Raw genomic sequence first — 16,792 nt, 5'->3', positions numbered from 1 at the left:
CTGCAACCTCATGGTTCCTAGTCGGATTCATTAACCACTGCGCCACGACGGGAACTCCAAGAACAGGTATTAATTTTAATCTTTTTCGTTATGGTTAATGTTTTCTGGATCTTTTATAGAAGTCTTTGCTGATGCCAAACTCAAAAAAATTTCTCTTGTGTTTTATTTATTTATTTTCTTTTGTCTTTTTAGGGCCTCACCCACGGCACATGGAAGTTCCCAGGCTAGGAGTCCAATCAGAGCTACAGCTGATGGCCTACGCCACAGCCACAGCAACACCAGATCCGAGCCACATCTGTACCTACACCACAGCTCACAGCAATGCTGGATTCTTAACCCACTGAACCAGGCCAGCGAGCAAAACCGAGTCCTCACAGATGCTAGACGGGTTTGTTAACCTCTGAGACACGACAGGAACTCCATGTTTTCTTTTAATTTTTGTAATTTTTTTTAATATAATGATTTTTATTTTTTTCCATTATAGCTGGTTTACAGTATTCTGTCAATTTTCTACTGTACAGCATGGTGACCCAGTTACGCATACATGTATACACTTTTTTTCTCACGTTATCATGCTCCATCTTAAGTGACTAGACATAGTTCCCTATTTATTTTATTTTATTTTTATCTTTTTGTCTTTTCAGGGCCACACATGCAGCACACGGAGGCTCCCAGGCTAGGGGTCTAATCGGAGCAGTTGCTGCAGGCCTATGCCGAGCCACAGCAACACCAGATCCGAGCCAAATCTTCGACCTACACCACAGCTCATGGCAATGCTGGACCCTTAACCCACTGAGAGAGGCCAGGAACCGAACCTGCAACCTCGTGGTTCCTAGTCGGATTTGTTTCCGCTGAGCCATGACGGGAACTCCCTATTTTTTTTTTTTTTCCTCTTTTTAGGGCCACACCTGCAGCATATGGAGGTTCCCAGGCTAGGGGTCCAATCAGAGCCACAGCTGCCGGCCTACGCCAGAGTCATAGCAATGCAGGATCCAACCTGTGCCTGCAACCTACACCACAGCTCACGGCAACACCAGATCCTTAACCCACTGAGCAAAATCAGGGATAGAACCTGGGTCCTCATGGATGCTAGTGGGGTTCATTAACCGCTGAGCCACAACGGGAACTCCATTTAGAAGCTTTGTATAGTTCTAGCCTCTGCATTTATATAGATTCATTTTTTTTTAATCAGATCTTAATACTATGCCAAATCTCCATTTGACTATGTAGACTCATTTTTTCTTTTTTCTGTGGGGTTTTTTCTTTTTTTCTTTTTTTTTGGACATACCTGCAGCATGCAGAAGTTCCTGGGCCAGAGATCAAACCCACGTCACAGCTGAAACCAGAGCCACAGCAGTGACTACACCAGTGTAGTTTTTGTTTTGTTTTGTTTTTTAATCTTTTTAGGGCTGCACCAACAACATACAGAGATTCCCAGGCTAGGGGTCGAATCGGAGCTGTAGCTGCCAGCCTACACCACAGTCACAGCAACATGGGATCTGAGCCACGTCTGCAATCTCTACACCCCAGCTGATGGCAATACCAGATCCTTAACCCACTGATCGAGGCCAGGGATCGAACCTGCGTCCTCATGGATGCTAGTCATATTCGTTGCAGCTGAACCACAACAGGAATTCCCTAGATCCATTTTTAATTAGCTTTTTTTTTTTCTTTTTTGGCCATCCCTCAGTATATGGAGTCCCAGGCCACAGATCGATCCAAGTCTTGGCATCTGTGGCAATACCAGATCCTTAAGCCATTGTACCTGACTGCGGATCAAACCTGTGTCCCAGCACCCCAAAGACAATGAGATCCTGTTGCACCACAGGGGAAACACCTGGTTTGTTTTTTTAATACTAGCCATCCTAATGGGTATAAAGTGGCATCTCACTGTGGTTTTGATTTGCATTTCCCTAATCATTAATGATGTTGGGCATCTTTTCATGTGCTTATTGGCCACTTGTATATCCTTTTTTGGAAAAATGTATACTCAAGTCCTTCGCCCATTTTTTAATTCAGGTTGTTTTTGCTGCTGTTGAGTTTTCTGTATATCCTAGATATTAATCCCATATCACACAGGTGACTTACAAGTATCTTCTCCTATTCTATGGGTTGCCTTTTTGCTCTGTTGATAGTGCTCTTTGAACACAAAAGTTTTTAATTTTGCTGAATTCCAATTTGTCTATTTTTCCTTTTGTTGATTATGCGCTTGGTGTCATATCTTCTAAGAGACCATTGTCAAATCCATTGCATAAAGCTTTCCGTCTATGCTTCCTTCTAAGAGTTCTTCAGTTTTAATTCTTACATTCAGAAGATTCAATTTTTTTTTTCTTTTTTCTTTTTATGGCTGCACCTGCAGCATATAGAAGTTCCCAGGCTACGGGTCGAATCAGAGCTGCTGCTGCCAGCCTATGACACAGCCACAGCCACACCAGATCCAAGGTGCATCTGCTACCTTCACTGCAGCTTGCAAGCAACACCAGATCTTTAACCCACTGAGGGAGAGCAGGGATTGAACCCGCATCCTCAGAGACAATATCAGGTACCTAACCCACTGAGCCACAAAGGGAATGCCCAAGATTGATTCTTTGTGTGTGTGTGTGTGTGGTAAGTTGCTTTTAAAAATCCAAATAACTTTGTTATAATAATATTTTATACAAAACGGTAATTGTGCAATAGTTATCAGGAAAGTTGAATACAATAACAAGTACGTAGGCTTGGGAATAGTTTTCAAATTTGCAGCAGATACCCAAAGAAATCCTGCATAATTTATAGTTGTTCAAGTGAACACAAGAAAAACACTAGTTCAATTTCTATGAGCTATCAAGAGGATAAAGAGAAAAAGCCCTTCTATCTCAAATCAATCTGGTTTTGAATGGCATGTTTTCAACATAAAATAAAGACATAAAAAACAGACAACAACATGGATGGACCTAGAAATTATCATGCTAAGTGAAGTCAGCCATACAATGAAACATCAACATCAAATGCTTTCACTGACATGTGGAACCTGAAAAAAAGACAGAAAGAACTTCTGTGCAGAACAGATATTGACTCACAGACTTTGAAAAACTTATGGTCTCCAAAGGAGACAGTTTGGGGGATGGGGGGATGCGCTGGGGTTGTGGGATGGAAATCCTATAAAATTGGATTGTGATGATCATTGTACAACAACAAATGTAATAAATTCATTGAGTAATTTAAAAAAAAGACAAAATATACCTTCCCATTCTAAAACATTTCCTTTTAGTCCATATGTACTTAAATAATCTTGTATTAAGTTTATACTGCAACTTTCGGTGATCAAAGTAAATCCATCCTGGCAGAGTGTTCTAAGAGGTCAATAGCAGCAGGAGTAGGAGCATAATACAGGACTTTCACTGTTACTTCCAGAGTCTATAAAATCCCAATGCTATTGCCAGGCAAGTAAACACTGAGGCTGCAAGATAACAAATTGCCTCAAGCTTGTCCAAGATTCATTCTTTTTTTTTTTTTTTTGTCTTTTTGCCTTTTCTAGGGCCGCTCCCGCGGTATATGGAGGTTCCCAGGCTAGGGGTCTAATCGGAGCTGTAGCCACCAGCCTATGCCAGAGCCACAGCAACGCTGGATCCGAGCCGTGTCTGCAACCTACACCACAGCTCACGGCACTGAGCAAGGCCAGGGATCGAACCTGCAACCTCATGGTTCCTAGTCAGATTCGTTAACCACTGCGCCACGACGGGAACTCCTCAAGATTCATTCTTAAAAGTGTTTTTTTTTTTTTTGGCCACCCGAGGCATATGGAGTGCCTGGCCCAGGGATCAGATCCAAGCCAATCACAACCTATGCCATAGTTGTAGCAACACTACATCTTTAACCCACTGTGCTGGCTGGGAAATAGAACCTGTGTCCCTGCACTCCAGAAAATGCCACCAATCTCACTGTGCCACAGCAGGAACTCCAAGAATAGTATTTATGGAAGGCAAAGTTCTGCATGTTGATTACTTTTTCTTTTTTTTTTGCTTTTTAGGGCAGCACCCACATGGCATGTGGAGGTTCACAGGCTAGGGGTCCAATCAGAGCTACAGCTGCCAGCCTATGCCACAGCCACAGCAACGAGGGATCCGAGCCACGTCTTTGACCTACACCACAGCTCACAGCAATGCCAGATCCTTAACCACTGAGCAAGGCCAGGGACACAACCCACATCCTCATGGATCCTAGTCTGGTTCATTAACCACTGAGCCACGACGGGAACTCCTACTGTTTTTTTAAAAAAACATGTCACAGGTGCGGCCCTAAAAAGACAAAAAAAAAAAAAAAAAAATCCAACTACAGAAGCTTGGGCCTCTGCAGAGGCACATGTCAGATCCCTGGCCCAGTGCAGTAGATTACAGGATCCAGCACTGTCCTATCTGTGGCATAGGTCTCAGCTACGGCCTAGAGTCAATCCCTGGCCCAGTAACTTGCAGATGCCTCGGGTACAGCCATAAAAAATATGCAAAAATAAAAAAATACCTTTTTTTAAAGGTAGTTATACACAAACCATGAGGATTTCACCAGAAACCAAACTGGCTGTCTGGCACCTTAATCTTAAATTTCCTTGCCTCTAGAACTGTGAGAAATTTCTATTGTTTAAGTCACCCCGTCTATAGTATTTTGTTATAACAGTCCAAGCTAAGACACTGAGCAATCTTGTCTTTTTTTTTCCCATTACTAGAGCTAGAGCCCGCCTATACCACAGCCATAGCAACAAAGTATCCAAGCCTCGTCTGTGACCTACACCACAGCTCATGGTAAGGCCAGATCCTTAACCCACTGGGCGAGGCCAGGGATTGAACTCACAACTTCATGATTCCTGGTGGGATTCATTTCCGCTGCACCACAATGGGAACGCCAGACATCCGGCAATCTTATCCATTCCCAATTTAACCACCATAACTACCAGCTCTATGATTATAATTTCCACGTCTCCATCTTCAGTTTAGACCTCCCTATAAAAGTACAAATGCCTGCAAGAAACTGCCACTTGACTATCCTATGGGAATCTCAAGCTCTTGTACAAATTAGACTTTATTACTATAGGGAGACATTTAAATACTTCATTAGAGTTTGGTGTTTTTTTTTAATGAATAGAAATTTTCCAGTCTTTAAATATACTTATATCCTGGTCCCTTACACCAGCAAATTACAGTCAGGGTCCTAGTTTAAAAGTGAGTTTTGTGGGAGTTCCCTTGTGGTACAGCAGATTGCTGTGACCAGTATTGTAACTGCAGTGACTTGTGTCACTGCTGTGGCATGGGTTTGATCCTTAGCCCAGGAACTTCCATATGTAGATGTGGCAAAAAAAAAAAAAAAAAAAAAAAGGCAAGCAAATCAGTGGATACTAGGACTTGCAGTCATAGTGGGAAGTGAGGATTAACAACAAACAAGAACTAGGGAATTTTTTTTTTTTTTGCTTTTTAGGGCTGCACCTGCAGCATATTAAAGTTCTCAGGGAGTTCCCGTCGTGGTGCAGTGGTTAACGAATCCGACTAGGAACCATGAGGTTGTGGGTTCAGTCCCTGCCCTTGCTCAGAGGGTTAACGATCCGGCGTTGCCGTGAGCTGTGGTGTAGGTTGCAGACGCAGCTCAGATCCTGCGTTGCTGTGGCTCTGGTGTAGGCCAGTGGCTACAGCTCTGATTCAACCCCTAGCCTGGGAACCTCCATATGCCGCAGGAGCGGCCCAAAGAAATAGCAAAAAGACAAAAAGAAAAAAAAAAAAGTTCTCAGGCTAGGGTTTGAATTGGAGCTGCAGCTGCCAGCCTAAGACACAGTCACAGCAACGTGGGATCCAAGCTGAGTCTGCAGCCTACACCACAGCTCTCGGCAACACTGGATCCTTAACCCACTGAGTGAGGCCAGGGATCAAACCATGTCCTCATGGATACTAGTCAGGTTCGTCACTTCTGAGCCATGATGGGAACTCTAGGGAATGTTTTGAGATGTTGGAAATACTCTAAATCTGAATAGTGATGATGATTGCTTCAAAATGAACACTCAGAATAAGTGAATTTTTTATAGAGTTCCTGTCGTGGCACAGCAGAAACGAATCCAACTAGGAACCATGAGGTTTCGAGTTTGATCCCTGGCCTTGCTCAGTGGGTTAAGGATCCTGCGTTGCTGTGGCTGTGGTATAGGCCGGCAGCTGTAGCTCCAATTAGACCCCTAGCCTGGGAACCTCCATATGCTGTGGGTGTGGCCCTAAAAGGACAAAAAAGACCAAAAAAAAAAAAAAAAAATATATATATATATATACATATTTGTAAATTATGCCTCCAAAAAGTCTTGAAAATTTTTAAAGCAAGAATGCATTAAATATTATTACTACTGCTGTGTTGCTCAAATGTTTGAAATCATAACAACATCAAGTTAGGAAAGACTTTTCTGTCTATTCCTACTCTCTGAAACATGATAATAAAGGCAAGCTGACTCTGCCACTGTTACACATCTGACATAGGTTCTCTCATTTAATCATTCCAGGTCCTCTATGGGATAAGATCTGTCACTAGTCCCACTTTATGAAACTGAGGCTCGAATAGGTTGAGAGACTTGTCCACAGCAAAATAACTACTGTGAGAAAAAGCCAATATGCAAACTCAAGACCATGTGATTCCAGAAGCACCTGGTATGACACACAAGATGGGCAGCATCTGTGCAGCACCAGGACACGGGTTCAGTCCCTGGACCCGCAGAGTGTGTTAAAAGATCTGATATTGCCACAGCTGCAGCGTATGACTCAACTGCGGCTCAGATCCAAGCTGTGGACAGGGAACTCCATATGCCTCTGAGCAGCCAAAAAAGAAAAAAAGAAAAGACTATCTGAATCTGAAGCCCATCTTAAAATTCATATGAAATTTCAAAGGACACTGAATAGCCTTGAAAAAGAACACAGTTGGAGGAGTCAAACTTCCCAATTTCAAAACTTACTATAAAGCTACAGTAATCAAAACAGTGTGGAACTGATACAAGGACAGAGAGAGAACAGTGCAACAGAGAACCCAAAAATAAGAGCTCCCAGCGTGGTTCAGTGGTAATGAATCCTACTAGTATCCATGAGAATGCGGATTCGATCCCTAGCCTTGTTCAGTGGGTTAAGGACCTGGCATTGCCATAAGCTATGGTGTAGGTAGCATACGAGGCTCAGACCTGACATTGCTGTGCTGTTGTAGACTGGCAGCTACAGCTCTGATTCGACCCCTAGCCTGGGATCTTCCATATGCTGCAGGTGTGGCCCTAAAAAAGGAAAACAAAAAACAAAAACAAAAAAAAAACCTCACATACATAGTCAAGTATTTTTTTTTCTTCTTGGCCATTCCTGTGGCATGTAGAAATTCTTGGGCCAGGAATCAAACACGCACCACAGGAGTTCCCATCATAGCTCAGCACACAGGTTCCTAGTATCCATGAAGACTCAGGTTCAATCCCTGGCCTTGCTCAGTGTTGCCATGAGCTGTGGTATAGGTCACACATGTGACTCAGATCCAGCGTTGCTGTGGCTGTGGTGTAGGCCAGCAGCTGCAACTGATTTAACCCCTAGCCTGGGAATTTCCATATGCCACAGGTGCATCCCTAAAAAGAGAAAAACAAACAAAAACCCATACACTACAGTTGCAACCCAAACTGCTATGGTGACAACACCAGATCCTTAACCTGCTGCACCACAGGGAAATCCTCAGGTGGTTTTCAACAAGGGTGCCAAAACCATTCAATGTGGAAAACACAGTCTTTTCAATAAATGGTCATAGGAAAACTGGATATCCGCATGCAAAAGAGAATGAAGTGGGACTCTTATTCAACACGATATACAAAAGTTATCTCAAAAAAGGATTAAAGACCTAAACTTAAGATCTCAAACACTAAACTCTCAGAAGAAACAGAGGGGAAGCTTCATGCACTGGATTTGGCAATGACCTCTTGGATATGAAACCAAAAGCAGAGTTAACAAAAACACAGACAAACTGGAGTTCATCCAAATTAAAAAGTTTTGTGCTTCAAAGAACACTGTCAACATAGTAAAAGGGCAACTCGCAAATGGGAGAAAATATGTGCAAACCACATATTAACATCCAGAATATACAGAAAATCTCTAAAACTCAACAACAAAAGATAACCTGATTCAGGAGTTCCCTGATAGCTCAGTAGGTTAAAGATCCAGCGTTGTCACTACTGTGGCTCAGATTGCTACTGTGGAGCAGGTTTGATCCCTGGCCCAAGAACTTCTGCATGCCATGGGTACAGCCAAAATAAATAAATAAATAAATAAATAGGACAACCTGATTCAAAAATGGGCAAAGAATTTGAACAGACATTTCTTCAACAAAAACATACAAATGGTCAATAAGCACATAAAAAGATGCACAAGAGCATTAACAATTAAGGAAATACAAATCAAAACCAGGAGAAACCACTTCATATCCAGATGCCTATTAAACAAAATAAAAACAAACAAAAAAACCTAACAGAGGCTGGTGAAGATGTGAAGAAATATGAACCCTGTGCATTGTTGATGGGCATGCAAAATGGTACAGCCACTGTGTAAAACATATGACAGTTCCCCTCAAAATTAAAAAAAGAATTACCATATGCTCCAACAATTCTAGTTATAAACCCCAAGGAAATGAAAGCATGTTCACTGCTATATTATTCACAATAGCCAAAATGTGGAAGCAACCCAGTATCCATCAACAGATGAAAAAATAAGCATAATATACACATACATACTATGGAATATTGTTCAGTCTCAAAAAGGAATGAAATTAGGATAGATGCTGTAACATGGATGAACCTTAGAGACATTCTGCTAAGTAAAATAAGCCACTCATGAAAGATCAAATGTATAATTTCTGATTCTAGTTATTTTCTATTTAGGACAGACAAATTCATAAGAGATGGAAAACAAAATGGTGGTTGCCAGGGACTGGGGGAGGGAAGAATGGGAGTTAGTGTTTAATGGGTGCAGAGGTTGAATATGGAAAGATGAAAAAGTTTAGAAGCTGGACAGTAATGATGGTTGCACAACAATGTGAAAGTACTTAATACCACTGAAGTGTTCACTTAAAAATGGTTAAAATAGGGTGTTCCCTGGTAGTTCAGTAGTTAGGACTCAGTGGTTTCACCACTACAGCCGGGTTCCATCCCTGGTCTGGGAACTGAGATCCCACATCAGGCTGCTGCAGCTGCAGCCAAAAAAATTTTTTAAAAAGGTTAAAATGGATAAAAAGGGAGAGATTACTTTACACCCACTCTGGTGGCTACTGCGAAAAAACAGAAAATAACACATGTTGAGATGTGAAGAAGTCAGAACCTTTGCGTATTACTGGTGGAAATGTAAAATGACGCAACTGCTATGGAAAACAGTATGGTGGTTCCTCAAAGAGAATAATCATATGACCCACTTCTAGGTATATGTCCAAAGATACTGAAAGCAGGGACATGAAGAGATATTTGTACACCCATATTCACAGCAGCATTATTCACAAGAGCCAAAAGATGTCTAGCCAACGGTCAAATAAGTGAACAGATAAACAAAATGTGGTCTATACACACCAACTCAGCCTTAAAAGGGAATGAAGACATCAATTACATCTGAATTTTTTTAAAAATTATATTAAAAAAAGGAATGATGTTTGGATACATGCTATGATAAGAACGGACCTTAATAACATTACTTTAACTGAAATAAAGAACAAATATTGAATGATTCCACTTACAATCATACAAATATTATATGATTCCACTTACAATCTAGGGTACCTAGAACAGGCAAATTCAGAGACAAAATATAGAGGTTACCAGAGGCTAGATGGAGGGGGCAATGGGAATTACTTCCTTAATGGCTAGAGTTTCTATATAGGGTGATGAAAAAGTTTTAGAAATAGATAGTGGTGATGGTTTCATTACATTGTGAATGTAATTAATGCACTGCATTTTACACAACAAAATGGTTTAAGTGGCAAGTTTTGCTGTATGTAACAAAACATATTTATCACAACTTTGTAAAAAAAAGAGTAATGTAATACATGAAAAACCACCAAATTAAACACCTTAAATGGTTTGTGAATTACATCTCAACAAAACTATTTTTTTAAAAAGGTAACAATGGTGGCTAACATTTAACTTTCTGCACACCAGGCACTGTTCTAAAGGGATTACATAAACCTCACAACAACCTATAAGGTGGCTACATTTTTTTAATCACTGCACCTGGAGCATATGGAAGTTGCTAGGCTAGGGGTTGGATCAGATCTGCAGCTGCCAGCCTACATATACCACAGCCACAGCAACCCAGAGCAGCCCAGATCCGAGCTGCATCTGTAATATACTATGCAGCTTGTGGCAACACCAGATTGTTAACACACTGAGCAAGGCCAGGGATGGAACCTGCATCCTCATGGATGCTATCAGGTTCTTGCTGAGCCACAAATGAACTCTGAGGTAGCGACATTTCTAAACCTCAATTTACATATGAGGAACTTGAAGTTAGGTAATTTGTCCAATGTCATTCATTTAGTGGAGGAGCCAGGGGTTCAAACCCTATCCAAAGCTCCTGCAATTACTCACTCTGTTTTACTGAGTCCCACAACGTGACAGGGTTAAAAGGTACCCAATAGATACCCCAGTAACTAAGTGAATGAGATGAACAACTACTCTAGAAATCTAGCAGACGAATTAATTCTAGGAGTTACCATCGTGGCTCAGCGGTTAACAACCCAACCAGGATCCATGAGGACTCAGGTTCCATCCCTAGCCTCGCTTAGTGGGTTAGAGATCCAGCATTGCAGTGAGCTGTGGTGTGGGTTGCAGAGGAGGCTCAGATCCCAGAGTTGCTGTGGCTCTGGTATAGGCTGGCGGCTACAGCTCCGATTGGATCCCTAGCCTAGGAACCTCCATTCGTCGAGGGTGCAGCCCTAAAAAGATGAAGAGACAAAAAAAAAATTAATTCTGGGAGTTCCGGTCATGGCTCAGTGGTTAATGAATCCGACTAGGAACCATGAGGTATCGGGTTCCATTCCTGGCCTTGCTCAGTGGGTTAAGGATCCGGCGTTGCCGTGAGCTGTGGTGTAGGTCGCAGACGCGGCTCGGATCCCACGTTGCTGTGGCTCTGGTGCAGGCCAGTGGCTAAAGCTTCAATTCGACCCCTAGCCTGGGAACGTCCATATGCCGAGGGAGCGGCCCAAGAAATGGCAAAAAGATCAAAAAAAAAAAAAAAAAAAAAAAAATTAATTCAAAGTACTTGGTATACAGCTAAGAGAGTCCAGGATTTTTGATCTTTAAAATTTCAAAACTTTCCAAGAGCTTTAATCTTAATACAACTCTGAATCAGATTATTAACATATCAGTTTATCCATTTAAACACTGGCAGAAAAGTATAACCTTGCTCATGTACCCTTAATAAGACTGGAGAGTTCACTTAGTAACCTCTCCATTGACAATTCTCCTATGAAAGTACAAAAAACTAGGCTCCTGGGAGTTCCCATTGTGGCACAGCAGAAACAAATCCTGCTAGTATCCATGAGGATGCAGGTTCCATCCCTGGCCTTGCTCAGTGGGTCAGGGATTCAGCCTTTCGGTGAGCTGTGGTGTAGATCACAGATGTAGTTTGGATCCCAAGTTGCTGTGGCTATGGTGTAAGCCGGCAGCTGTAGCTGATTGGACCCCTAGCCTGGGAACTTCCATATGCAGCAGGTGCAGCCCTAAAAAGCAAAAAAAAAAAAAAAAAACTAAAACTAGGCTCCTAAAGTAAATCCAACTCTGATAACAGAGTTCTATAAAGAAGGGTGCTAAAGATGTGCAGAAACAGAGACCTAGTACCTATCCTATAAGTTAGGTGCCTAGTTAGATGCTAGTTAGTCAGGCAATGTTCAGATCCAATTTTTGTGTTTCACCAAAACCGTAACACATCATTAGTTAACTTTAGACATTGCCAGTCCCACCCTTATCAGTTCTTGATACTGCTCCCTATAGTCCTCACAAGCTTGCTAATGTTTACATTATTAAACCATTCACACTGGTGGCACTACTCAACAGGAAACTGAAAACTAACAAACCTAGGGCACAATCCAGAGTTCAGAAAATAAATCAGGTGACCAGGTGCATCAGTCTACAGAACTCCACCTAGATCCCGAAACTCTGACCTTCACATGCAAACCTGGAATATGCAAAAACACAATTACCCTTACAGTTTATGTACCCTACAAAACGAGGCCTTTTCTAAAAAATGCACACCCAGAGTTGAGCTCAGTAGCACAACGTCAATTCTAAAGTTTACAGAAAAACGGATTTACAATGCCAAAAGCAATTTAAAGAGTAAATACGAGAAAACACCCCTCTCCTCCCACATTCGACCAACGGGCACAGGACCCACCAGACCACTCCCCAGCCTCCAGGTTCTACAGCCCCGCGCGCTGGGCAGCGAACTCTCGCGCTCTGTGGCCTAGCTGAACCCATTCGTGTCTATCCAGGTAGGGTTAAGGTTACGTGCTAGGGGCAAGAAAGGCTCCTTCTCGAGCGATGCCTCAAAACTGGATCGGATTCCTCCAAAAGCAGGGAAAAAGAGAAAGATAGGGCCGCCTGCAGCTCCACAGACTGAGAGCACCGAACGGGACCCACGCGCCTGCCCCAGACCCCGCAGCTGGCCGCCCCGAGACAGGACCGGTAATTCTACCGACGCGCCGCTCCGCCCCGGGCCCGCGACCGTTCCGGGGCGTTCCTCCCGTGGGCGGCGCCTCCCTCACCACACCGCCACTTGGCTCTCTTCTTCCTGGCGAGGCCGCGGCCGCCCCGCGACACCGAAGCCGCAGCTTCCAGGCCGCGCGGGCCCGCGACGTCCAGAGCGGCCTGGCAGGCCGGCTCCCTCCCCGTAGGCTCTGGCACGCCCTCTCTACTGCCCCAAGCCCTTACCGAGGCAGCGCGGCCTCCGCGGCCCGCTCCTCCTAATCCTCAGCCGCCGCCACCGACCCAGCGTCGCGGAGACTGGAACTTCCTCGGAGCCGGGCCGCTGCCTCCACAAAGGCGCCGCCGCCTTCAGCGCTCTGCCCGCCGGGAGATGGAGTACAGCTGCTGGTCGCGCCGACTCCACTCCCGCCGTGCCCCGCGCGGGGGGCAGGGGGCGGGGCAGGGGAGGTGTCCTTGCCTGCGCGGGGTGGGGCGTAAGGGCACGCTCTTGCCGGTGTCCAATGGGAGGTCGCGCTTTCCTGCCTCCAGTCCACTGGGGCTGCTGGGGGTTATGGTTTGTAGTGTAGCCCGCGGCGGGCTGTCTCCTTACGCTCTCTGGAGTTGAGCAGCACGCGTATTTTGTGGTGGGTTGGCCTTGTCCAGCTTTGCTCCCCGCCAGAACGCGGATACGGCCCTGGTCTGCCAACCTTGAAAACGCCTTATTTTCCGTTAGTATTAAGGAAACGGAAGGGAGCCTACTCCATCCTAAGCCTTCCGGGGCGGGGGCTTTTGGCCCACACAGGAGCCTTGCTCCTCATCCTCTTAATCCTGGAGTGTAGTCCTATTGCCCAAGATCCAAGCATAGGTGCGAGTGATAGGATAGAAAAGCAGTAGTCAGGGAGGCTCGTCCCCTTCTTCTGATGGGTTTCCAAGTTAGGCATCCCCAGCTCAAGAATACCAGGTGGGTATCATCCATGTTAAAGTTTCAGTAGCTGTATCTATGAAGGAAAATCCACTCAGTTTCCACAGGGCCTGGATAGCTCTTGGGCAGTATGGCCAGTGGTGACTTGTGCAAAATCACAGAGGAACTAGAAGGTATCTTGCAGCTCACAGCTAATGTTTTTCAAATGGCCAGCTGCTCCATGCTTCTAGGTGGATTGTCTACTTTGTTGAAAATGCTTGCTGGTTCCAGCCACCTGGTATCTCTGTTACTGGACCCTCAGCCTAAATTCAACATCATAGGGTCAAATAAGTCTGCCGCAAGAAAAGCTGTAAATCATTCTAAAATAAAGACTTAACTGTAGAGAAAAGAGATTGTTGGATTAAGTTACCTTTTCATTTTTTCAGGCATCTTGTTTGGAAGTCATTCTTTCAGTCAAGAACTGTACGAAGCATCTGTTGTGTGCCAGGCACTGTATCAGGTGCTGGAGATATAGGAACTTGAACAAAGCTGATAAACTCTGCTGCTGTAGTGGAGATGGGAGTGGGAGCAGTTACTAAAGCCAAACAAATGAAATAAGCAGTCTCTGCTAAAATGAGTTGTTTCTGTAAGGAGGGAGATGGAAAGCTGTTTGAAGGGCTCTGAACAGAATAATATCACAGCTTCCCTGTAAACAGGATCACTCTTGCTGCTTTGTGGAGAATTGGCTGAAGGTGGACAAGGAAAAAGCAGGGTAGCTGGTTAGGAGACTGCTGCAGTAATACAAGCACAGAAGGACTTTTACCCTTGTGGTCACAGTGGCAACAGGAGACATGGACTGGGATGAGGGGAAAGAGGGAAGAATATGGGACAAGCAATTTTGTTAGAAGCAGCAGGAGCTCAGTTTTGCGTAGGTTATTTCTGATGCCTATGAGATGAGATGTGGAGTTGGCAGTTGGTTACGTTAGAGTTCAAGTAAAGGTCAGGGTTAGAGATGCAATTCTGGGAGGCATCAACATATCACTGGTGCTGGTATTTAGAACCATAGGCCTGGAGTTCCCACGTGGCTCAGCAGGTTAAGGGTCCAGCCTTGTCACTGCTATAGCTCTGGTTACAGCTGTGGCTCAGGTTCGATCCTGGAACTTCTACATGCCACAGGTGTGACCAATAAATAAAAAAATTTAAAAAGCCAAAGGCCTGGATGAGATGACCTAGGGTATGAAGGAGTGAGCATGGACAGAAGAGCAGAGTTCCAGCCCTGAGCCCTGGGACACACCATCTTTGAGATTTCACAGAAGAGGAGGAGCATCTACACAGAACTTTGGCACTTTGACTTTGCTTCCCAAACTGGGTCATTATTGGTGGATTTCTCATTTATCAGATAGTACTTTATCCTCTAAAGAGGTAAGTAAAGTTAAGAAACTTATTATTTTTGGAGTTCCCGTTGTGGTACAGTGGAAACAAATCCAACTAGGAACCATGAGGTCGTGGGTTCAATCCCTGACCTTGCTCAGTGGGTTACGGATCCGACGTTGGCCATGAGCTGTGGTGTAGGTCACAGATGCAGCTCGGATCCTGCATTGCTGTGGTTCTGGCATAGGCCGGCGGCTACAGCTCCAATTCAACCCCTAGCCTGGGAACCTCCATATGCCACGGGAGCGGCCCTAGAAAAAGCAAAAAGACAATAAAATAAAATAAAATAAATGAAAAGACAAAAAATTTCAACTCACATTTAAAAAAAGAAACATTATTTTTGCCTTATGCCCAACTCCTTGGGAAATAATAATTGCTACCCTTTATCACAACTCTGTGCCTGGTATTGCACTAACACTTCATTGTCTCATTTAATCTTCACTATAACCATGCGATAGTCCCTTTTATAGTTAAGGAAACCAAAGCCCAGAAAGATTAACTTGCCACAGCTGGAAAGTAGAGGTTGTGGGGGCTTCCAACCCAGGTCAGTCCTACTCCAAGGTTCATGCTCTTGACTACTTTCCCCTTTTCCTTTTCCTTAGGGTGATTATTAAGGGTTTTCGGAAGAAGCATCTGGATTTTTTTTTTAACTTGTGCCCATAGTATGTGTAAGTTTGTTTATATTGCCTAAGACCAGGAAATATGAGCTATTTAGAATAGTTGACACAGAACAGCACGCTCACCTGGAATGGGAAGTACAATGTCCAGCTGCACAGGTGGATTAGCTCACTTTTTAGCCCCTAAATCCTTACTCAGCAAAGAGGCAAACATTGTGCTGCCTGTGGTTCATTATTGCCTTGGTCTCATTTGGGGCCACAGCTCTTGAGCATCGCAAGTAGGGACAAAATGAGAGACAAAAACCAGGAGAAAGGGTTCCCATTGTGCTCAGTGGTAACAAACAAACCCGACTAGTATCCAAGAGGATGCAGGTTCAATCCCTGGCCTGGCTCAGTGGGTTAAGGATCTGGCGTTGCCATGAGCTGAGGTGTAGGTCTCAAACTCGGCTCAGATCCTGCATTGCAGTGGCTGTGGTATAGGCCTGCAGCTGCAGCTCTGATTCAACCCCTAGCCTGGGAACTTCCATATGCCACAGGTATGGCCCTAAAAAGACAAAACAAAGCAAAGTAAAAAAAACCAGGAGAGATGCAGATGATTCAAAGGCCACAGATGAAATTTTCCAGCAGAGCAGGAAAACAGCTGCCTTACCCAGAGCTGTAAAGTAATGAAGGCAGGAAGGAAGTCCTCTTCAAAATTTCCAGGGAAGGACTGAATATTCTTTTTTTTTTTTTTTTTTTTTTTGGCTTTTTGCTATTTCTTGGGCCGCTCCCGCGGCATATGGAGGTTCCCAGGCTAGGGGTTGAATCGGAGCTGTAGCCACCGGCCTACGCCAGAGCCACAGCAATGTGGGATCCGAGCCTCATCTGCAACCAACACCACAGCTCACGGCAACGCTGGATCATTAACCCACTGAGCAAGGGCAGGGACCGAACCCACAACCTCATGGTTCCTAGTCAGATTCGTTAACCACTGCGCCACAACGGGAACTCCTGAATATTCTTATTATTAGATCAGACTACTTCATATTATATAACCTTCTATTTGTATGAGGGGTAACTGCTGAAGATACTGAAAGAGTCATTAAAGGATTTGCCCTGAGTCACACAAGCAAGATAGCAATGGGGCTGGGAACAGATCCCAGTCTCAGGACATAATCAGGATATTTT

At 44.1% G+C, this 16,792-nt stretch overlaps 1 protein-coding gene and 1 pseudogene across 24 annotated transcripts in view; one reads left to right on the top strand and one right to left on the bottom strand.

The window, feature by feature from the left end:
• RBM6 (RNA binding motif protein 6) overlaps positions 1–13,047 on the bottom strand; it is a 124,259-nt gene extending 111,212 nt beyond the window's left edge. For all 23 annotated transcript variants that reach the window (XR_014823041.1, XR_014823044.1, XR_014823046.1 and 20 more), the window contains exon 1: positions 12,923–13,047. The gene's annotated coding sequence lies outside the window, so the exon portion shown is untranslated. The remainder of the gene's footprint in view (positions 1–12,922) is intronic.
• On the top strand, positions 12,495–14,789 carry LOC146397322 (uncharacterized; annotated as a pseudogene). Its single transcript, XR_014823142.1, has 2 exons — positions 12,495–13,637; positions 14,754–14,789. The product of XR_014823142.1 is annotated as an uncharacterized LOC146397322 (transcript).
• The last annotated feature ends 2,003 nt before the right edge of the window (positions 14,790–16,792 follow it).

This window comes from Sus scrofa, chromosome 13, assembly GCF_054392235.1.
Source record: "Sus scrofa isolate SSC_HxYL_T2T_F1_AM1 chromosome 13, Sscrofa_HxYL_maternal_Yorkshire_Landrace_v2.0, whole genome shotgun sequence".
Taxonomy (NCBI): Eukaryota; Metazoa; Chordata; class Mammalia; order Artiodactyla; family Suidae; genus Sus; species Sus scrofa.
This window is presented reverse-complemented; position numbering and strand designations above follow the sequence as displayed.